The sequence below is a fragment of the Pseudopipra pipra genome, chromosome W (assembly GCF_036250125.1).
Source record: "Pseudopipra pipra isolate bDixPip1 chromosome W, bDixPip1.hap1, whole genome shotgun sequence".
NCBI lineage: Eukaryota > Metazoa > Chordata > Aves > Passeriformes > Pipridae > Pseudopipra > Pseudopipra pipra.
Genome location: NC_087580.1, coordinates 29,072,233 through 29,094,850, shown reverse-complemented (window position 1 = coordinate 29,094,850; position 22,618 = coordinate 29,072,233). Strand labels below are relative to the sequence as shown.

Below are 22,618 nucleotides of genomic sequence, written 5' to 3'. Positions count from 1 at the left end.
AAAGAAAAATAATTTGGTTTTCAGTGTTTTCATGGGTCCCACAGTGTGTTAGGAGTTGCATCAGCTGTCAGTCCTGATGGGCCATGTCAGAACTGGTGAGGTTGGGGGGTGAGGAGCAAGGCTGATCATCCAGGGTCAGTGTGGATCTCCTGAGGAGACACTCAGCATCAAGATCACTTGGAGAACACTTCAATCACCTCTTCTCTGAACTTAAAAATACCCATCCTTGAATTAAAAAAAAAAAAGTACAAACTTCGAAGACTTGTTTTGAAATTGCCTTGAAGACAATTAAAGGAAGACAAAGAGATCCTGAGGGATTTCTGCATGTTAATGAGCCCCACGGTGTGTTTGCAGCCCAGCCCATGATCCTGAGGTACTGAGAGAAGATTGAAGAAGCTGCTGAAGAAGTCAGAAGCCAAACTCCAAGTGCCTTGAAGCATTGCTGGGCCCCACTGAGGGCAGGCACTGCCAAAGCCTCCCCAGGGACTCCTTGGAGCAGCTCCTTGGAGGCCAGGAGTGCAGGCAGACAAAGGCTCTGGGCAGGCCCCTGCAATGCTGAGCAAAGCCTGCCTTGGTTTTGTGGAGCACAAAGGCCAAGGCCTGAGCCCCAGGCCCTGGCCCAGCAGATCCTGTCCCTCCCGGCTGGCTCAGGGCTGTTTGGGGGGCACTGGGATGGGAGGGGGAGGAACAACAAAGGCCCAAAACTGGGCAACCCCTGCCAGGCTCCTGAGGGAGGGGCGAGGCAGAAACCAAGGGCAGAACCTGCCAGGCAAGTGGCTTGTGGTGGCCTGAGTGGCAGAGGCAGCTGCCAGAGGCAAGGGGACAAAGGCCTGGGTGCCTTTGGGCCTTGCAGCCCTGCCAGAGCCCTTGGCCATCTCTCCTGCAGGCTGTCCTGCCCTGGCCCTGCTGCTGCTCTGGCCTTGCAGGCTGCACACCCCCCTCCTGCTTTCCCACCCCCTTTCCAGCAGCATTTCTAGACCCTCCCTGATGTCTCTGCACCAGCTCTGGCTGTTGCCATGTGCACTTGGCCTTCTGAACTTGGATCCTGAGCCCCTGTGCCACAGGACATCCCTGGCAGAGCCCAGGCCCTTCTCCTGGGGGTCACTGCAGAGCTGAGCAGATCCAGGTCACCTCCCATTCCTCTGCCAACCCCCTGGACCTGCTCGGGGCCCTCCAGGTCCTTGCCCTGCTCCCAGGGGCTGTGGGGGTGCTGAATGGTCAGGGCTTGGGGTTTAGAGCTCAGGGTGGGGACTAGGCAGAAGCTGAGGGGGGTTTGTTGTTCTGCTGGCAGTGTCTGCTTCATGATTAGGGGAAGAGGGTTTTGGGCTGGGTCAAGATTAAAGCTTGGATTTTCACACTGACAGTGCAGGTTTGGATAGAGGTGGGCATTGGAGTACAAATAAGAATCTGGACTTCTGGGTTTGAGCTTTGCCTTCAAGGTCAGGTTGAGGCTGGGAGTAGAGCAGTGGATTCCTTCCAATGGGAGGGGCAGCACTTTTAGGTGGTGTTGGGGCTTGAGGTTACAAAGAGAGGAAAGGCCCATCAAGAATGTTTGCACAGGCAGTGCTGCAGCACCCTCAGCCTTAACTGCACCTGGTTTTACCTCATGAAATCTTTGATCTCTGTTGGCCAAGCCTTTCCTTCCTTCCCCAATTGTCTTATCCCTTTTGTCCCAGTTCCTCCTGACCTCCCCAAATCTTTCATCTGGATGGACTCAGCTCTGTGATGACCCTCAGGACCCCTGAGCATCTGCCTGCCCTCCTTAGTCAGTCAGTGCCCGGGAACAGCCCCGGCAGCGCAGCCCCCAAGGGCACACGATGGGCTGTGGGCTGGAGAGGACCCTCCTCAGCCTGGGCAGCAGGGCTGCAGGGGGGGATTCCCTGACCCTCCCCAGATGGGCCCTTCCTGCCCACCAGCTCCTGCTCCAAAGGGCTCCCACACACCCTGGGCCACTTGTCCCACTTGGGCACTGGAGCTGCCCCAGGGCATCTCTGGGCAGTGACCAGCTCTGGGACTGCTCTGGGAAATCATGGCCTGAAGCCATGAGTGTGGATTTTAGGAGAGAGTGGAAACCTCTGCAGAAATTGCTCAGGGCTTCCAGTCCAACATTTAAAGGGTTATTTTTTTTTAATTTGTATAAATTTTTATAATTGTTTCATAGGTTTTTTTCACTGAAAAACCAAATCCATATTCTGTGACCTGATTCACTCACTGTATGAACAGGTTTGTACAGCTACTTATCAAAATAAATTTCCTACCAATGATTCAAATGAAGAAATATTGTTCAGAGGAGCGGCTGAATTTTTTGAACACATTTCGTATCTCTAATTTTGCCTCTTTTGTTCTTCATCTCCCTATTTTTGCTGTCAAAGGTCTCTCCAAGGTATGTGCCCCTGGCAGTGTTGTCATACCAGCGAGCTGTGCCCTGTGCCATGGGAAAAGGGACAAATGTTCTGGAGAACAGCACCAGTCCTGGTCCCAGAACCCCTCTGAGTGCCCAGGTGAGATGGTGCCCAGGCTGCTTTGCTGGTGTGGAATGAAAGGGCCAGGCCAGAAAGGCAGAGGAGGGTGATGGAGGAGACAGGGCCATTTGCAGGGGATGTGTGCGAGGCTGGGGAGATGAATGTCCCTGGGCCAGTGAAGGCTGTTCCTGGAGTCACCCCAGAAGTGTCAGGGCTCTGACAGGGCTCCGGAGCTGAGCTGGGCTCCTGCCCTGCTCACACCCCCAGGGCTGTGCAGAGACAGGAGTCCTTCCCTTGCACACACACACAGAGTTTCTGGCAGTAGGGGCAGTGTCTCCCTGGCTCCTGCTGCCACTGCCAGGGGCTGGAGGCACCTCAGCCCTGGGGGATGCCACCTGCTCTGCCCTGTCTGAGATGCCCCATGGCCTGAGGGATACACAAGGCAATTGTGATTGTTCTTGGCTGCTCTGGGACCACTGTCCTGGGAGAGCTTTCCCAGGGTGTCCAGCACATGGAACAGACCAGATCCTGCTCTGCTGCTCCTTCACATCCCTCCCAGGAGGGCTGGTTTTGTGAGGACACTGCAGAGCTCCCACACTGCACACTCACACACTTCAACTCAACATTGGGGTTTTCCCCTCCCTGGCACTGCCCAGTCCAGCCCCTCCCTGGTCCCCCCATCTCCCTGCCCCTGCCCCAGCCCAGCAGAGCAGCACACTCAGGTCTGGCCCTGCAGCAGGCCATGGAGGCCATGGAGCTCAGGGACAGGCCCTCTGGGTCTGCAATGCTCAGCACATCATCAGCTCAGGCAGCTCCTGCAGCCCCAGGGCCAGCCCCGCTCCCCAGCACAGCAGCAGAGAATTGCCCCCCGAGCTCCTCAGGCAGCTCCTGCTGCTACAGGGCCAGGGCAGCCTCTTTCCATGGCCCCTCTGCTCACACAGGGTGTCCTGCTCTTCTCCTGGCACATCCCATCTCCCCACAGAGCCTTTCCCCAGGGGAACACGTCTGTGCTGGCCTGAGCAGCCCTTCCTGCACCCCCTGCCCATGCTCCCCATGGCCCCTGATCTGGGGGGGGCTACTCTGCAGAGCATGGGGGCTGTGGGGCCCGGGGCCATGGGGGATTCTGTTGGGCTGTGCTGCTCAAACTGGGAGGCAGAGCCAGCTGATTGTGGTCTGAACGTGGGCTCTGAAGGAGACCTGGAAGTAGAAAAAGAGCAGCTCTGACAAGACAAAGTGCTGGTGCTCCCTGGCAGTGCTGCTGTGCTGGGACATTTTTCCTTCCCTATAACTTCATGCTGTTCTCAGAGTTAGGATCCTAGATAAACAAGGCACTGAATGGTAGTTTATTTTGTTTAAAACACAAATAGATGAATATACAGTTCATCATTTGCAGAGTTTCTAGATCAAATTCAAGAGGTAAGCAGTGAATGAGGTGGGGGATGAATAATAAAATTTCTTTGAGCACAAAATTATGAGAAGAGGAACCCAGTGACCACCACTAAAAAGTTGAGAAGGCATGCTGGGACTCTCATGAGTTGCATTTTAAATGCTGGACAGAAGAAAGCACAGAGCTTATTGTTGCTGAAAAACATCCACTCATTATTGTCCTCAGGCCATCCTTTAGCTCCTGGTTCCTCAGGCTGTAGATGAGAGGGTTCAGTGATGGAGGCACCACCGAGTACAGAACTGACACCACAAGGTCCAGGGATGGGGAGGAGATGGAGGGGGGCTTCAGGTGAGAAAAAAACGAAGTGCTGACAAAGATTGAGACCACGGCCAGGTGAGGGAGGCAGGTGGAAAAGGCTTTGTGCCGTCCCTGCTGAGAGGGGATCCTCAGCACAGCCCTGAAGATCTGCACATAGGAGAAAACAATGAAAATGAAACAACCAAACACTAAACAGACACTAACCCCAATGAAGCCAAATTTCCCTGAGGTAGCCTGAGTGTGAGCAGGAGAGCTTGAGGATGTGTGGGATTTCACAGAAGAACTGGCCCAGGGCATTGCCCTGGCACAGGGGCAGGGAAAATATACTGGCTGTGTGCAGCAGAGAATAGAGAAAGCCAGTGACCCAGGCAGCTGCTGCCATGTGGGCACAAGCTCTGCTGCCCAGGAGGGTCCCGTAGTGCAGGGGTTTGCAGATGGCAACGTAGCGGTCGTAGCACATGGTGGTGAGGAGGAAATACTCTGCTGTGATGAAGAAATAAAAGAAAAAGAGCTGTGCAGCACATCCCATGTAGGAGATGGTTGTGGTGTCCCAGAGGGAATTGTGCATGGCTTTGGGGACAGTGGTGCAGATGCAGCCCAGGTCTGTGAGGGAGAGGTTGAGCAGGAAGAAGCCCATGGGGGTGTGCAGGTGGTGGTCACAGGCTACGGCGCTGAGGATGAGGCCGTTGGCCAGGAGGGCAGCCAGGGAGATGGCCAGGAAGAGCCAGAAGTGCAGGAGCTGCAGCTCCCGCCTGTCTGCGAATGCCAGGAGGAGGAACTGGGGCATGGAGCTGCTGTTGGGCATTTGCTGCTTCTTAGCACAGGATCTGTTCAAAAAAGGAAAGGACAGGGAATGGTTGAGACAGACCTCTGCGAAAGAGCAACTCCATTTTAAAAAGAAATCGATATGTCAAATGTCACCAAATGCACTGCCAAGGAATCAGTTTTGCTCTGCTGCAGTGGGACATGGAACTTTTTTGGTAGAGCTCTCATACAAGGAATGTCAGATGTAACAGACCTTGAGTACAAAAGTTCCATCTCTACACACATGACTCAGAAGAGCTGGGGTTGCAGAGCAGAAGCTTAGTCTGTCCTTAGAATAATTGTACCTGTGTTTTCTATTTCTACCATCACACCTGGAAGGTTCTTTTCCATTGCAGGAATCCTCATTTCTATGGCCCAGCACACAGTGCCCAGCAGAGCTGCAGGGAAGGGCCCCCAGAGCTGCCTGAACGCCCCCTCCCCCAGGCCTTGGGGGCTCTTGCCCCCCACTCCCTGCCCAGGGCTCTGCTGCCTGGAGCTGTCTCTGCCAGCAGCTGCTTCCCCGGGCCCAGGGCTGAAAAAGTGACACTGATGGGTCTATAAGACAGTTTTGATGTCTGATACTCTCAGGTTCAATCCTCTCTAATCTAACAGAGTTCAAGTTTCAGTGTCTCCTCCTGTGCTCAGAGATTCATTTCTCTGTCACAGTCAGCATCCAGACAACCCAGAGTATAACACTGAAAGAACTGGTTCATTCTCTTTAAGGTACTCCCTGTCTGTCTGTGCCTCTTGCAAATACCTTCTGGGAAATTTCCTGCTTTGATCTGGAGCAGCCCTCATCCCTGCAGCCCACTTTGGAGATCAGAAGGACTCTGCCCTGCTCTGCCCTCCCAGGAGTTGTTCCTTCCCCACAGCCCTTCTCCCCCATCCCCGTGGCAGCTCCTTGGCCGGGCTGAGAGCTGACCCTGGCAGGCAGCAGAGTCCCTGCCCCAGCACACAGAGCCCTGGGGGCAGGACCCTGCTCTGCACCACAGCCCTGGGCACCCCTGGCTGCACCCCCACCTTCCCACCCCACAGCCAGCCCTGGCACAGGGAACCTTCTGGCCCTGGGCCTCTGAGGGGGCAGCAGCAAGTCCTGCTCTGCAGCAGCTTCTCCTGCTGCACCCCAGCAAATCCAGCAGAGCCATCCTGACAGCTCCTGCCACTGCTGCCATTTGGCAGCTGGGAGAGGCACTTGCAGGAACTCACCTGCACTGCTCTGCAGCCAGAGCCTGACCGTGGCAAAGGGCTGGCAAGGTTCCTGCCCTGAGCAGCTCTGCCCTGTCCTCCCAGCCCAGGATCCCTTGAACCTCCTGCTCCCTTCTCCTCTCTGCCCTTGCTGCCTGCAGTTCCTGCCCTGCCCTGCCATATGGCCACTTCCCCTGCACTGCAGCAACTGGGAGAGTCCTGCTGAAAGATCCTAGAAGCTGTGGGATGTGGTAGCTTTAGGAGATGCCTCCAAGAAGGGAAGCTGAACTTTCCTACAGCCAGAGAATTCTTCCTTCAAATCCTGAGAAGGTTTCTCCAGTAGTGAGAGCTCAGACACCTCCCAGCCCAGGCTGCTTCTCATCTCTCTGCCTTCTCTCCTGTGTCTTGGGTGCTGCAGGCAGGGCCCTCAGCCCTGCTGGGCTGTGCAGAGGAGCTGCTCACCAGCAGAGCTGTCTCCTTTAAGCTCTTCTTGCTTGCCAGGAGCTCCCTGTGTGCCAGGAGCCCAGCCCAGCTCAGCAGCACAGCAACAGCCCCAGGCAGCCCTTTCTCTGCCCCTCTGGGCTCCTCCAGCTGTCCCTGGGGCTCCAGGGGAACCTGCTGGCACACAGCTGAAGGAAATAATGATGTGCCTTCTCTCAGTTGGGCACAGACACTTCTTTTAGCAGGGTCATTTCTCCAAACACACACAGAGTTCAAGAGTCCCCTTTTCATGTCCCATCATTAGACAGGAAACCCAGACAGTGCCCAGGAGGGATCTCCTTCACCTGCACTGAAGGAAGGGACTCAGCTGAGTCAACAGAGGTGTCTCCTTGTGGCTCTGCAGACCTGGGGCCAGAAGGACACTCAGCTCCCTCCACAACCCCCATGGGCAGGGATTCCTCCTGCCCCACTTCAGTGGGCAAAAAACAGGCCCCTACAGGTGATTCCTTGTCCCAGCTCCCATGGGAATGAATGAAGACCAAAGCCAGGAGTGACCTGCTGGGACACAAAGCCCTGGTTCCTTCTGAGGGGCCAGAGGTGACCGAGATTCCTGCTGGGAACTGCAGGCTCCAATGGAGCAGTTCCTAGGGACAGGGCAGCAGCTGTGGGATCTTCTTGGAGGCTGCTGGGACATTGCTTTGGCCAACTTGAGTGGCAGAAGGGGCCCACATGTAGGACAGGGCAACCTGTCACTGTTCCTTCTGTCCAGGGCAGCCCCTAGAGGTGTTCAGGTGACCAAATGGAGTCAGGTGGCACAGGGAGAGAGGTCTCTCTCCTGTTCTTTAGCAGGGTATTTTCTACATGTCCTCAGAGCACAATGGCAGTTGTCTCCTGGACATCCCTTCACTGCTGAACCTAATTCAGGGCAGCTGAACCTGGATTGAACAGCCAAAGAGGGACCTGTAGTGCCAGGGGAGGTGCCAGGGCTCTGCAGCACAAGTGCAGCAGCTGCCCTGGACAGCACAGGGCCTGTGCAGGGACCCCATCCCCATTCCCAGCAGTTGTGGGACAGGCACCACCCAGGGCTTCTCAGACACACTGGGTGCCTTTGGGGCAGGGAGTGAATCCCAGCCCTGCAGGGACACAAAGGCTGTCCCTTCTCTGCCCAGCCAAGGCTGGGCCAGGCACGAGTCCAAAGCACATCAGCCCAGGCTGTCCACACTTGTTTCCTCCCTCTGCTGGCTCTTCTCTCCCCCAGCATTTCAGCAGCATGTGCTGATCTCCTCAGGGATCAGGCCTGGGATTTTCCCCCTGGGCCTGAGTCCCAGCACGTCCACCCCCAAGGCCATTGTCAGCAAAGCCTCTGCACAGCCCAGCTCTCAGGACTTTCAGAGCAGCTTTCCCCACTGCAAGTCTGTTCTTACCCTGGTGCCCCACTGAGGGGCTGCAGCCAGACAGGCCCCAATGCCCTGCGTGTGGGGCACAGGCAGAAGGAGCTGCAGCCCCAAGTCTCTCTTCATTCCACTTGCAGGCAATAACAGCCCAGGCCTGCTGAGACAGTTCCCAGGTTGCAGGGCTGTGATGGGTTGGGAGAGAAGGCCAAGGGGACACAGGACAGAAAGAGCAGGAGATAGGTGTCCTCAGCAGGAAGGAGCTTCTGGGACCTGTGCAGCTGCTCTAGGGGATGAACAAATTGGGTGAACTTTTGTGGATGAAGGTCAGAGGAGAGACTGGTTTGGGTGACTGTCGCTGTTGGAACGGACCACAACACGAAATATTCAGCAAGAAAGTTTATTGGAAAGAAAAGGAAGCAGCAGCAGCCACAGAGCTGCAGTTTACAGTTCTTTAAATACAGCTCTTTAGGCATACGTATATTACACAGATAGGTCAATTCAAATACACAAACTATAATTCTTGCGGCTAATAGGTGGACTTTCTTAGTTCTACTTTCTCATAACATCTCTGCACATCTGTTCTTGTTTTCCTTTAATGTTTATATTTTTCTCAGCCACTTTGTTCAAAATAAGTCCTTGTTCTCATGGGACAGCTTTCTCCTAGTGTTTTTCTCCTCTTCTCAGGGTGCATCAACATGTTGTCAGGACCAAGGCCTCCATTCTCAGTCGGCTTTTTTTTCCATCTTAGAGTCTTGGTCCAGTTGAAATTCCCCACAATTCCCCCTGTCTGTAATTAAAGCAATTGCTTCAGGGTACCATACATCCTCTCCACAATAGCCTGTCCTGTAGGAGAATGTGAAACAGCCGTAACATGAGTGACCTTCCACAAGGCAAAGAAAACTTGGACAGATTTACAGACACAAGGTAGTTCATTGTCCACCCGCACCCGAGCGGGCACTTCAAATGCAGCAATGACACCATGACCTTTTGTTTAGTATGTGTATTAGTAACCACCACATGGGAAGACATGCCAATGGACACATGGACATGCTCCAAATTACCAATTTCATTGACTTGAATGTCATCCGATTGCCAAATCTGTAAGGCTGTAAGACCTCGAGGGTTAGTACTAGAATAGACAGGAGTACAGGCACTACAACAATCTGGACAAGAGACAACAACTGAGTGAGCAATAGAATGAATCAAGCTAAATCGACATCTGGCGGCTTCTGCATGCTGTGCTCTGTCCTCAGCTCCCACAGGGGCCACAAGATCATCAGTTTGGAGGAGGTTTTTGGCAAACCACAGCGTGTTTTTCCCAAAACTCTAAAAGAGGTGAAAAACCATGAAGCTGCGCTGGATCGAAGCATAGCAAAGCTGCTGGAACAAGCCTCTCCAAAGGAGTTCTTTAGAGTACAAACAACGTTTGAAAAATATGACCTGGAAATGGACAATACAACACCACCTGATCAAGTCGCTGTAACAAATTAACAACATATGCAGAGTCAGCAATAACATTTAAAGACCGAATAGAAAATAACTGAAAAGCAAGAGTTACAGCTCGACATTCCATAATTTGAGGAGAACCCTCTTGATGAACAATTTGATGTTGTCATCCACATTCTGCTTTCCACGCTACCGCAGCTTCACTTGTCTTCCTTGAGCTGTCTGCAAAGACTGTAAGGCCATCAAGGGGCTCTGCGCTGCGTAATGTTTTTGTCCAATTGGAATTGCCCTAAAAAAAAATCTTAAGAACGGAATGTGAAGGTAAATGATAAGAAATTTGGCCGTGGAACCCAGTTAAAGCAGCTTGCAATTCACATTTGTTTTCAAGGCACCACTCAAAGTAACGAGACTGTACAGGTACAACAATGCATGATGGATTTCTGCCAGAACACTCTACACACCTTTTTCTAACCTCAATGATGATTTGAGCTATGAGCAAAAAATAGCCACTCTATGATGTGCAGTAGATCAGACCAATGGTCAAACCACTGTACCAATGCCCCAAAAGGAACACTGTGATCTGCAAAAATAAAAAAATAAAAAATTAGACAATTTAACAATGATCAATTCGTGAAACAAATTTAGAATGTAAAACCTGCTCTACTTGCTGGATGGTTTGAACTGCTCTTTTAGTCAGTTCCCTTGGTTCCTGAGGATTGTCAGAATGTTTGAGTAGGTCAAATAGAGGTGCCAGCTGCGTGTTTGCCATTTCCAAATAGGACCTAATCCAATTCAAAGACCCTAATAGCTTTTGTACGTCAGTAAGAGTTTTGACATCAGTATCCAATTGAACTGGCTGAGGAATAACTACTTTCCGTGTAATTTTGAACCCTAAATACTTCCAGGGTTCCTCTCGCTGCACCTTCTCAGGAGCAACTACTAGGCCAAAGGATTGTAGACTCTTTCTGGTTTCAGTTTCCAACACACCCAACTGATCCTCAGTGGCCACAGCCAGTAGAAATATTACCTATATAATGACAACAAAAGACAGTCAGAAAACTACAGGAGACAATGTTGGAATCATAAACCACTGACAAATTATAGGAATATTGTCATTTCCCGGGAGAGGGTTTTCTATGTATAACACTTGTAGGGTTCTGCACGATTAATAGATGGAACTGAAAATGCGATTTTTTCCCTTCTCTATAACTGGGGTCTAACTGGATTGTGAAAAAGCAACCTGTCAAATTAATAATAACAATGGGTTATTCAGCAGAAAGCATAGAAGGGGTCAATAAACCAATGCTGACATGGTAACCATGACCGCCCCACCCGTCTGAGACCATACAACAGTCTTCATTTCACAGATTTTTTCTTTATCACAAAGACAGGGGTGATTAAAGGATTCTGAGATGGTTCAATGTGATCAGCATCAAACCGGTCTTTAACAAGCTGTTGCAGAGCCAACAGCTGTTCTGTAGGTATGAGCCACTGCTGAAATCACACAGGATCTGTATGTTCTAAAAGAAAATTCTGAGCAGTACCTCCCAGTCTCACAACCCAAACCCCTGGCGTGAGCACAGGCCAGGAGGCCGGCCAGGATGTCCGTGCAATGATAGTTCCGTCAGGTCCCGAATGCAGAAGTTCGTCCGCCTGGACAACAGACAGCGAGCTTCGAGTATCGTAGAGAGCGCAGGTCAGCTGTGGACGTTGTGCAGAGATTGGCACCGACCAAAAGACTTGTGGTGCATCAGTAGAACCAAATCCTCCATCCCGACGCTCACGAGGCTCTGCTTGGGGAACACAACTCAGAAAAGATACAAACTGAGCTATTCGTGTCCCTTTAGGAATTGTCACTGAAGGGTAAGGTGTGGAGACCATAGCACAAATCTGCCTCGTACAGTTAGCATCAATGACTGCAACATGAACAAAAAATCCCAAAATCCCGCAATTGTGCTACTAGAATGGCTGATTAACGAGGCACTTAACCCACACTGCCTTCGTACAATGCTAAACATCCACCAGTCAGATTATGTGATCAATACGTCTGGTACAGAACAAGCAGCAGTCACAAGCATTGAGGACATTTTTCTGAAAACACAGCTGCCACAGGCAGGGCACGTCCCAAGGATGAAGGACGAGCTGTTTCACGATGAATATTGTCACCAGCTGCCGCATGAAAGGAGCCCCGAAGAGAAGACACAAGGACTCCCTGAAACGACATCGCAGCCCCGGCCACACTGATCAACATAACTGGTGTACTCTGGTCTCCAGTCAGGAGGCCTAGAGACACACTATCTGTAACGCTGTAGATGCTTCTGAGAAAGGACGCAGGATGGCCCTGACAGTCTGCAGGGGCCCCCCACAACAGGCTGATCAAGCAGGGCAGCAACATCGATAACCCTTGATTTAAACCCTGGAAAACACAGAAAAGTTCAAACGACCCTGCCTCCTGCACAGCCCACACAGCTACAGCCCATGGGCAGCATGACACATGAAAAAACCCAGCACCAGGGGAAAGGCTCCACCTGAGATTTAACCACTATAAACCTTTGAAACAAGGCTGAAATAGAACACCAAATTTGTGTAAAATCTCTTATTTAACTTCAGTCCTGATCATATGGCTAGCCAGACAGGGCTAGTCTTGAAATAACTAAAACCTCACCAGTCTTCATAAGAGTGGAATTAGTCATGGTGGGAATTTGAAGAATTCATATACCATTTAGAATAAGGAGTCACTATGGTTCAACAGAATCATGTTACACATCCCTAAAATCTTGACACCGGCAGAAAGTATTTGTAAGTTTACACAGTTACACCTTCATGCAGCTTCTCTCTCTCACACAGTGTTTTTCCAATCATGCATTCAGGTGGCCACCTCAAACACTCTCCTCAGTCACACACAGATTTCAAGCAGTTATTGGCCGTGTAGTTCTCATCAGTCTCAACACTTAAAGGGCATTTATGGCATATTTGCTAATATTAACTTGTAAATCTTGTACAACTCTCCATGCAAAAGACAAAGACGACGGGAATGGACAGGATATTACCTTGAAAATTTTCAACCTTTTCCATAGAGCAAGGACACTCTATTTGTCATAACGCAACAGAACCACTTCTGCATTTTGTCCTCCCTTCTTCACCTCTTCTCGCCCTCTGCCCCCCCTGCGTATCCTGTTTCTCTTGAGCACTCGGCCCCCCTGGAAGCAAGTATTGCTTCGTTAAGGGAGCTTTCACTAGCACTTGTCGGAGGATGGGGGAAAGGGAGGGAGGGAGCGGGAGGAGGGGGAATAGATGTTGGATTTTTTCGGAGAAAAATCAGGAAGAGAAGTCAAATTGCCTTTGCTCTCCTTATGTCGCAAGTTATCTACGTGGTCTGCTGAGAAAGAATGATACACAGGAGGGAAGGAACGGCTGCAGATGGACACGTTCTGGGGAGGAGGAAGGGGAGGGTTTGGGGGGGGTGTAAAACAGGGGAGAACGCAGACAGCCCCCCCACTGCACCGCCTGACACCGCGGCCGCCACTACCAGCCCGCTACCCCCCCGCAACACCGCTCGGGACCATGGCTGTCGGCAGCACGGGGGAAAACAGACCCCCCCGCCACGGCCCGCAGCCGAACGGCCGCCGCCGGCACATGTGTGGGTGAACCGCTCCGAGCCAGGGCCGGGGTCGGGGTTGGGGCCAGGGCCGGGGCCGCTATGGCCAGAGCCGGCGCCTGGAACCGCAGCTGCGACCAGTCAGCTGGCACCCAGGGCCGCGGCCGCCGGGGCCGCAGCACGACTGCCGCTGCCCACACGGGCACAGATGGACTCGGCGGCGCTGAAGCCGGACCCGGCGCCGCTCCGCAGGCACCCACAGCGGGCGGACCAGACACGGCTGCGCAGGCACCCGGCGCCGGGTACACAGGCGTGGCACCGTCCTGAGGAGACGTAGAAAGCTCCTTACGGTGGAATTCAGCCACTGTGTTCACAAGATCGTCTCCCGGTCCATCGGCAGCACATTCATGCCGTAGCTGTCCTTGGTTATCTTGGACAAGTGCTGCCGAGTCGCTAGCAGTGCGTCCATTTTGGCGGGGCCGCTCGGCTGCTCCTGGCCCCGCTCCGCAACGTCAGATCCCACTTCGGCTCCCTTCGGCTCCGCCCGGCCCCTCTTCTTTAGCACTCTAATGTCCTCCCAGGCAAAGCAGCCTTTCTCTCAGTCCGAAGACACAAAAGTAACAAACGACATAACTTAGCTTTGTCGGTCTAACACCAAAATGCTGTAACAAAGCTTTCCAGGCGATAAACACACGCCTGTCGTTTGCACACATGGTCTGCCCCATGGTGACTTAGAAAAAGTGCTCAGGAGCCCACCTGCGCCTGACAAGTGCCAAATGCACCCAGGCTCCCCAGGTAACTCGTGCCTTCCAAGTGCGGCAGAAACACTTGTGTGCAGGTGTAGAGAAAATCAGACCCGGGTCCTGCAGCGCACCCCGCTGCTATAGAGCTCCTGAGTACCGAGACCCTGCTGCACCTCCCCCTGCAGCTCTCACCTGCCTCCGGCCGATATACCCCTACGACCCAGGCAATACTCGACAGTCTTTTCTTTCTGTTCGTCTGGTCCACCGGGGCACCAACTGTCGCTGGGTATCTGTTGAAGGTCTCGGTCCTAGGGGGGGAAGAATGACAGATGACAAACGAGGATGGTGAGACAAAGAGATGTCAGCCTGCTCAACGCAGCAGGCAGCTTTTATATTCAGTTCTCCCACCTCTACTTTCCCATACACAAAAATATTCTTACAACAACATCCAGGAATGCAGCACGGGCACTTAGCCACACAGCTCAAGGCTGTGTCCATGGGAACTATCTAATACCTCCACTGATCTCACGGGAAATGACCCAACACTCTGCAACACTACAAATCCTTCAAATTACATTTCTGGGGCTGTGACTTCACCCCGCAAGGTGGGACCGGCCATTGCAGTGCAGGGCTGAAAAAAGGCAACAGCAACTCTTTCCCTAAGGAAAAAAAGTCTGGATCCCTTGGCTTCAGGTGTAGTTGGTCGGCCAGCCTGGGAACTTCTTGGGCAGCAAGAACTTTCTGTGGTGGCACCTTTTGTCTAGCAGGAATCTTCAGCTGGATTCAATTATCCAGGAGGTGGGACTGGCCATTGCAGCATAGGGCAGAAAAAAGGGAACAGCAGCCATTTCCCTCAGGGAAAAAAGCCTGGAAGCTTAGGATTTGAGGTGCAGTTGGTGGGGCAGCCTGGGCACTTCTTGGGCAGGAAGAACTTTCTGTGGTGGCACCTTTTGTCTGGCAGGAATCTTCAGGTGGATTCAATTTTCCAGGAGGTGGGACCGGCCATTGCAGCGCAGGGCTGAAAAAAGGGAACAGCAGCTCTTTCCCCCAGGAAAAAATGTCTGGAAGCTTTGGCTTTGAGGTGCAGCTGGTAGGGCAGCCTGGGCATTTCTTTCATAGCAAAGATATTTCTGTGGTGGCACCTTTTGTCTGGCAGGAATCTTCAGTTGAAATCAATTTTCCAGAAGGTGGGACAGGTCATTGCAGCGCAGGCCTGCAAAAAGGGAACAGCAGCTCTTTCCACCAGGAAAAAAGTCTGGAAGCTTTGAGGAGCAGTTGTTGGGGCAGCCTGGGCACTTCTTAAGCAGCAAGAGCTTTCTGTGGTGGCACCTTTTGTCTGGCAGGAATCTTCATTTGGAGTAAAGTTTTCAGCAGGTGGGACCGGCCATTGCAGAGCAGGGCTGAAAAAAGGGAACAGCAGCTCTTTCCACCAGGAAAAAATGTCTGGAAGCTTTGGCTTCAGGTGCAGTTATTGGGGCAGCCTGGGCACTTCTTAGGCAGCAAGACCCTTCTGTGGTGGCACCTTTTGTCTGGCAGGAATCTTCATTTGGATTCAGTTTTTCAGGAGGTGGGACCGGCAATTGCAGCGAAAGCCTGAATAAATGGAACAGCAGCTCTTTCCACCAGGAAAAAATGTCTGGAAGCTTTGGCTTCAGGTGCAGTTGTTGGGGCAGCCTGGGCACTTCTTGGGCAGCAAGAGTTTTCTGTGGTGGCACCTTTTGTCCGGCAGGAATGTTTATCTGGAGTTGATTTTGGATGTTACTTTGACCTATTCAGGAGTGGGCTAAAAATAAGGGAATTAGCAGCCCTTTCCCTGAGGAAAAATAGTCTGGAAGGTTTGACTTTTAGGTTCAGTTGTTGGGGCAGCCTGGGCACTTCTTGGGCAGCAAGACCCTTCTGTGGTGGCACCTTTTGTTTGGCAGGAATCTTCATTTGGATTGAATTTTCCAGAAGGTGGGACAGGCCATTGCAGAGCAGGGCTGAAAAAAGGGAACAGCAGCTCTTTCCACCAGGAAAAAAAGTCTGGAAGCTTAGGTTTCAGGTGCAGTTGTTGGGGCAGCCTGGGAACTTCTTGGGCAGGAAGAGTTTTCTGTGGTGGCACCTTTTGTTTGGCAGGAATCTTCATGTGGATTGAAGTTTTCATGAGGTGGGACAGGCCATTGCAGAGCAGGGCAGAAAAAAGGGAACAGCAGCTCTTTCCACCAGGAAAAAAAGTCTGGAAGCTTTGGCTTCAGGTGTAGTTGGTGCAGCCGGGGAACTTCTTGGGCAGGAAGAGTTTTCTGTGGTGGTACCTTTTGTCTGGCAGGAATCTTCATTTGGAATCAGTTTTTCAGGAGGTGGGACAGGCCATTGAAGCGAAAGCCTGAATAAATTGAACAGCAGCTCTGTCCACCAGGAAAAAATGACTGGAAGCTTTGGCTTTGAGGTGCAGTTTTTGGGGCAGCCTGGGCACTTCTTGGGCAGCAAGAGCTTTCTGTGGTGGCACCTTTTGTCTGGCAGGAATCTTCATTTAGATTGAAGTTTTCAGGAGGTGGGACAGGTCTTTGCAGCGCAGGGCTGAAAAAAGGGAACAGCAGCTCCTTCCATCAGGAAAAAAAGTCTGGAAGCTTTGGCTTCAGGTATAGGTGGTGCAGCCTGGGCACTTCTTTCAAAGCAAAGATATTTCTGTGGTGGCACCATTTGTGTGGCAGGAATCTTCAGTTGGATTGAGATTTTCAGGAGGTGGGACCGGCCATTGCAGCGCAGGGCTGAAAAAAGGGAACAGCAGCTCTTTCCTTAAGGAAAAAAAGTCTGGAAGCTTTGGCTTCAGGTGCAGTTATTGGGGCAGCCTGGGCACTTCTTTTTTACCAAAGATATTTCTGTGGTGGCACCTTTTGTGTGGCAGGAATCTTCATTTGGATTCAATTTTTCAGGAGGTGGGACAGGCCATTGCAGCGCAGGGCTGAAAAAAGGGAACAGCAGCTCTTTCCACCAGGAAAAAATGTCTGGAAGCTTTGGCTTCAGGTGTAGTTGGTGCAGCCTGGGAACTTCTTGGGCAGGAAGAGTTTTCTGTGGTGGCACCTTTTGTCTGGTAGGAATCTTTATCTGGAGTCGATTTTGGATGTTACTTTGACCTATTCAGGAGTGGGCTAAAAATAAGGGAATCAGCAGCCCTTTCCCTGGGGAAAAATAGTCTGGAAGGTTTGACTTTGAGGTTCAGTAGTTGGGGCAGCCTGGGCACTTCTTGGGCAGGAAGAGTTTTCTGTGGTGGCACCTTTTGTTTGGCAGGAATCTTCATTTGGATTGAATTTTTCAGCAGGTGGGACCGGCCATTGCAGAGCAGGGCAGAAAAAAGGGAACAGCAGCTCTTTCCACCAGGAAAAAAAGTCTGGAAGCTTTGGCGTTGAGGTGCAGTTGTTGGTGCAACCTGGGCACTTCTTGGGCAGCAAGACTCTTCTGTGGTGGCACCTTTTGTCTTGCAGGAATCTTCATTTGGATTCATATTTTCAGGAGGTGGGACAGGCCATTGCAGAGCAGGCATGCAGAAAGAGAACAGCATCTCTGTACACCAGGAAAAAATGTCTGGAAGCTTTGGTTTTGAGTTGCAGTTGTTGGGGCAGCCTGGGCACTTCTCTGGCAGCAAGAGCTTTCTGTGGTGGCACCTTTTGTCTGGCAGGAATCTTTATCTGGAGTCGATTTTGGATGTTACTTTGACCTATTCAGGAGTGGGCTAAAAATAAGGCAATTAGCAGCCCTTTCCCTGAGAAAAAATAGTCTGGAAGGTTTGACTTTGAGTTTCAGTTGTTGGGGCAGCCTGGGCACTTCTTGGGCAGGAAGAGTTTTCTGTGGTGGCACCTTTTGTCTAGCAGGAATCTTCATTTGGATTGAAGTTATCAGGAGGTGGAACACGTCATTGCAGCGCAGGGCAGAAAAAAGGGAACAGCAGCTCTTTCCACCAGGAAAACATGTCTGGAAGCTTTGGCTTCAGGTGTAGTGGGTGCAGCCTGGGAACTTCTTGGGCAGGAAGAGTTTTCTGTGGTGGCACCTTTTGTCTGGCAGGAATCTTCATTTGGATTCAAGTTTTCAGGAGGTGGGACCGGCCATTGCAGCGCAGGGCTGAAAAAAGGGAACAGCAGCTTTTTCCACCAGGAAAAAAGTTTGGATCCTTTGGCCTTGAGGTGCAGTTGTTGGGGCAGCCTGGGCACTTCCTGGGCAGCAAGACCCTTCTGTGGTGGCACCTTTTGTCTGGCAGGAATCTTCATTTGGATTGAATTTTCCAGGAGGTGGGACCGGCCATTGCAGCGCAGGGCTGAAAAAAGGGAACAGCAGCTCTTTCCATCAGGAAAAAAAGTCGGGAACCTTTGAGGTTCAGTTGTTGGGGCAGCCTGGGCACTTCTTGGGCAGCAAGAGCTTTCTGTGGTGGCACCTTTTGGGCGGCAGGAATCTTCATTTGGATTGAATTTTCCAGGAGGTGGGACTGGCAATTGCAGAGCAGGGCAGAAAAAAGGAAATTTCAGCTCTTTCCACCAGGAAAAAATGTCTGGAAGCTTTGGCTTCAGGTGCAGTTATTGGGGCAGCCTGGGCACTTCTTTTTTAGCAGAGATATTTCTGTGGTGGCACCTTTTGTCTGGTAGGAATCATTATTTGGATTGAATTTTCCAGGAGGTGGGACAGGCCATTGCAGCGCAGGGCTGAAAAAAGGGAACAGCAGCTCTTTCCACCAGGAAAAAATGTCTGGAAGCTTTGGCTTCAGGTGCAGTTATTGGGGCAGCCTGGGCACTTCTTGGGCAGCAAAACTTTCTAGGGTGGCACCTTTTGTCTGGCAGGAATCTTCATTTGGAGTAAAGTTTTCAGCAGGTGGGACCGGCCATTGCAGAGCAGGGCTGAAAAAAGGGAACAGCAGCTCTTTCCATCAGGAAAAAAAGTCTGGATCCTTTGGCTTTGAGGTGCACTTGTTGGGGCAGCCTGGGCACTTCTTGGGCAGGAAGAGTTTTCTGTGGTGGCACCTTTTGTCTGGCAGGAGTCTTCATCTGGAGTCTATTTAAGGAGTTACTTTGGCCAATACAGGAAAGGGCTAAAAAAAAGGGGATTAGCATCTCTTTCCACCAGGAAAAAAAGTTAGGAAGCTTTGACTTCAGGTGCAGTTGTTGGGGCAGCTTGAGCACTCCTTGGGGAGGAAGAGTTTTTGTGGTTGCACCTTTGGTTTGGAAGGAATCTTCATCTGGATTGAAGTTTTCAGGAGGTGGAACCTGCCATTGCAGCGGAGGGCTGAAAAAAGGGAACAGCAGCTCTTTCCACCAGGAAAAAAAGTTTGGAAGCTTTGGCTTAATGTGTAGCTGGTGTAGCCTGGGCACTTCTTGGGCAGGAAGAGTTTTCTGTGGTGGCACCTTTTGTCTGGCAGGAATCTTCAGCTGAGATAAATTTTTCAGGAGGTGGAACAAGTCATTGCAGCGCAGGGCTGAAAAAAGGGAACAGCAGCTCTTTCCACCAGGAAAAAATGTCTGGAAGCTTTGGCTTCAGGTGTAGTTGGTGGGGCAGCCTGGGAACTTCTTGGGCAGGAAGAGTTTTCTGTGGTGGCACCTTTTGTCTGGCAGGAATCTTCATTTGGAGTAAAGTTTTCTGGAGGTGGGACCGGCCATTGCAGCGCAGGGCTGAAAAAAGGGAACAGCAGCTCTTTCCACCAGGAAAAAATGTCTGGAAGCTTTGGCTTTGAGGTGCAGTTTTTGGGGCAGCCTGGGCACTTCTTGGGCAGCAAGAGCTTTCTGTGGTGGCACCTTTTGGGCGGCAGGAATGTTCAGTTGGAGTAAATTTTCCAGGAGCTGGGACAGGCCATTGCAGCGCAGGGCTGAAAAAAGGGAACAGCAGCTCTTTCCACCAGGAAAAAAAGTCGGGAACCTTTGAGGTGCAGTTGTTGGGGTAGCCTGGGCACTTCTTTTTTAGCAGAGATATTTCTGTGGTGGCACCTTTTGTGTGGCAGGAATCTTCAGTTGGATTCAGTTTTTCAGGAGGTGGGACAGGCCATTGAAGCGAAAGCCTGAATAAATGGAATAGCAGCTCTTTCCACCAGGAAAAAATGTCTGGAAGCTTTGGCTTCAGGTGTAGTTGGTGCAGCCTGGGAACTTCTTGGGCAGGAAGAGTTTTCTGTGGTGGCACCTTTTGTCTGGTAGGAATCTTTATCTGGAGTCGATTTTGGATGTTACTTTGACCTATTCAGGAGTGGGCTAAAAATAAGGGAATCAGTAGCCCTTTCCCTGGGGAAAAATAGTCTGGAAGGTTTGACTTTGAGGTTCAGTAGTTGGGGCAGCCTGGGCACTTCTTGGGCAGGAAGAGTTTTCTGTGGTGGCACCTTTTGTTTGGCAGGAATCTTCATTTGGATTGAATTTTTCAGCAGGTGGGACCGGCCATTGCAGAGCAGGGCAGAAAAAAGGGAACAGCAGCTCTTTCCACCAGGAAAAAAAGTCTGGAAGCTTTGGCTTTGAGGTGCAGTTGTTGGTGCAACCTGGGCACTTCTTGGGCAGCAAGACTCTTCTGTGGTGGCACCTTTTGTCTTGCAGGAATCTTCATTTGGATTCATATTTTCAGGAGGTGGGACAGGCCATTGCAGAGCAGGCATGCAGAAAGAGAACAGCAGCTCTTTCCACCAGGAAAAAAAGTCTGGAAGCTTTGGCTTTGAGTTGCAGTTGTTGGGGCAGCCTGGGCACTTCTCTGGCAGCAAGAGCTTTCTGTGGTGGCACCTTTTGTCTGGCAGGAATCTTTATCTGGAGTCGATTTTGGATGTTACTTTGACCTATTCAGGAGTGGGCTAAAAATAAGGCAATTAGCAGCTCTTTCCCTGGGGAAAAATAGTCTGGAAGGTTTGACTTTACAGTTCAGTTGTTGGGGCAGCCTGGGCACTTCTTGGGCAGGAAGAGTTTTCTGTGGTGGCACCTTTTGTTTGGCAGGAATCTTCATTTGGATTGAAGTTTTCAGGAGGTGGAACAAGTCATTGCAGCGCAGGGCAGAAAAAAGGGAACAGCAGCTCTTTCCACCAGGAAAACATGTCTGGAAGCTTTGGCTTCAGGTGTAGTGGGTGCAGCCTGGGAACTTCTTGGGCAGGAAGAGTTTTCTGTGGTGGCACCTTTTGTCTGGCAGGAATCTTCATTTGGATTCAAGTTTTCAGGAGGTGGGACCGGCCATTGCAGCGCAGGGCTGAAAAAAGGGAACAGCAGCTTTTTCCTCCAGGAAAAAAAGTCTGGAAGCTTTGGCTTTGAGGTGCAGTTGTTGGGGCAACCTGGGCACTTCTTGGGCAGCAAGAGCTTTCTGTGGTGGCACCTTTTTGGCGGCAGGATTGTTCAGTTGGAGTAAATTTTCCAGGAGGTGGGACAGGCCTTTGCAGAGCAGGGTTGAAAAAAGGGAACAGCAGCTCTTTCCATCAGGAAAAACAGTCTGGATCCTTTGGCTTTGAGGTGCACTTGTTGGGGCAGCCTGGGCACTTCTTGGGCAGGAAGAGTTTTCTGTGGTGGCACCTTTTGTCTGGCAGGAGTCTTCATCTGGAGTCTATTTAAGGAGTTACTTTGGCCAATACAGGAAAGGGCTAAAAAAAAGGGGATTAGCATCTTTTTCCACCAGGAAAAAAAGTTAGGAAGCTTTGACTTCAGGTGCAGTTGTTGGGGCAGCTTGAGCACTCCTTGGGGAGGAAGAGTTTTTGTGGTTGCACCTTTGGTTTGGAAGGAATCTTCATCTGGATTGAAGTTTTCAGGAGGTGGAACCTGCCATTGCAGCGCAGGGCTGAAAAAAGGGAACAGCAGCTCTTTCCGCCAGGAAAAATAGTCTGGAAGCTTTGACTTTGAGGTTCAGTTGTTGGGGCAGCCTGGTAACTTCTTTGGCAGCAAAGAGCTTTCTGTGGTGGCACCTTTTGTGTGGTAGGAATCTTCAGCTGAGATAAATTTTTCAGGAGGTGGAACAAGTCATTCCAGCGCAGGGCTGAAAAAAGGGAACAGCAGCTCTTTCCACCAGGAAAAAAAGTCTGGAAGCTTTGGCTTCAGGTGTAGATGTTGGGGCAGCCTGGGCACTTCTTGGGCAGAAAGTGTTTTCTTTGGTGGCACCTTTTGTCTGGCAGGAATCCTCATTTGGAGTAAATTTTTCAGGAGGTGGGACCGGCCATTGCAGAGCAGGCCTGAAAAAAGGGAACAGCAGCTCTTTCGACCAGGAAAAAAAGTCTGGATCCTTTGGCTTTGAGGTGCAGTTGTTGGGGCAACCTGGGCACTTCTTGGGCAGCAAGAGCTTCCTGTGGTGGCACCTTTTGTCTGGCAGGAATCTTTATCTGGAGTCTATTTTGGGTGTTACTTTGACCTATTCAGGAGTGGGCCAAAAAAAGGGAATTAGCAGCTCTTTCCATCAGGAAAAAAAAGTCTGGAAGGTTTGACTTTGAGGTTCATTTGGTGGGGCAGCCTGGGCACTTCTTGGGCAGCAAGACTTTCTGTGGTGGCACCTTTTGTCTGGCAGGAATCTTCATTTGGATTGAAGTTTTCAGGAGGTGGGACCGGCCATTGCAGCGCAGGGCAGAAAAAAAGGAACAGCAGCTCTTTCCACCAGGAAAAAATATCTGGAAGCTTTGGCTTTGAGGTGCAGTTTTTGCGCAGCCTGGGCACTTCTTGGGCAGGAAGACCTTTCTGTGGTGGCACATTTTCTCTGGCAAGGATCTTCATTTAGATTCAGTTTTTCAGGAGGTGAGACCGGCCATTGGAGCACAGGGCAAAAAAAAAGGGAACAGCAGCTCCTTCAATCAGGAAAAAAACTCTGGAAGCTTTGGCTTTGAGGTGCAGTTGTTGGGGCAGCCTGGGCACTTCTTGGGCAGCAAGAGCTTCCTGTGGTGGCAACGT

The 22,618-nt window shown here is 51.2% G+C and overlaps 1 pseudogene; it reads right to left on the bottom strand.

Annotated features, from left to right (window-relative positions):
* Positions 1 to 3,870: 3,870 nt before the first annotated feature.
* Positions 3,871 to 4,972, bottom strand: LOC135404961 (olfactory receptor 14C36-like; annotated as a pseudogene).
* Between the last annotated feature and the right edge of the window lie 17,646 nt (positions 4,973 to 22,618).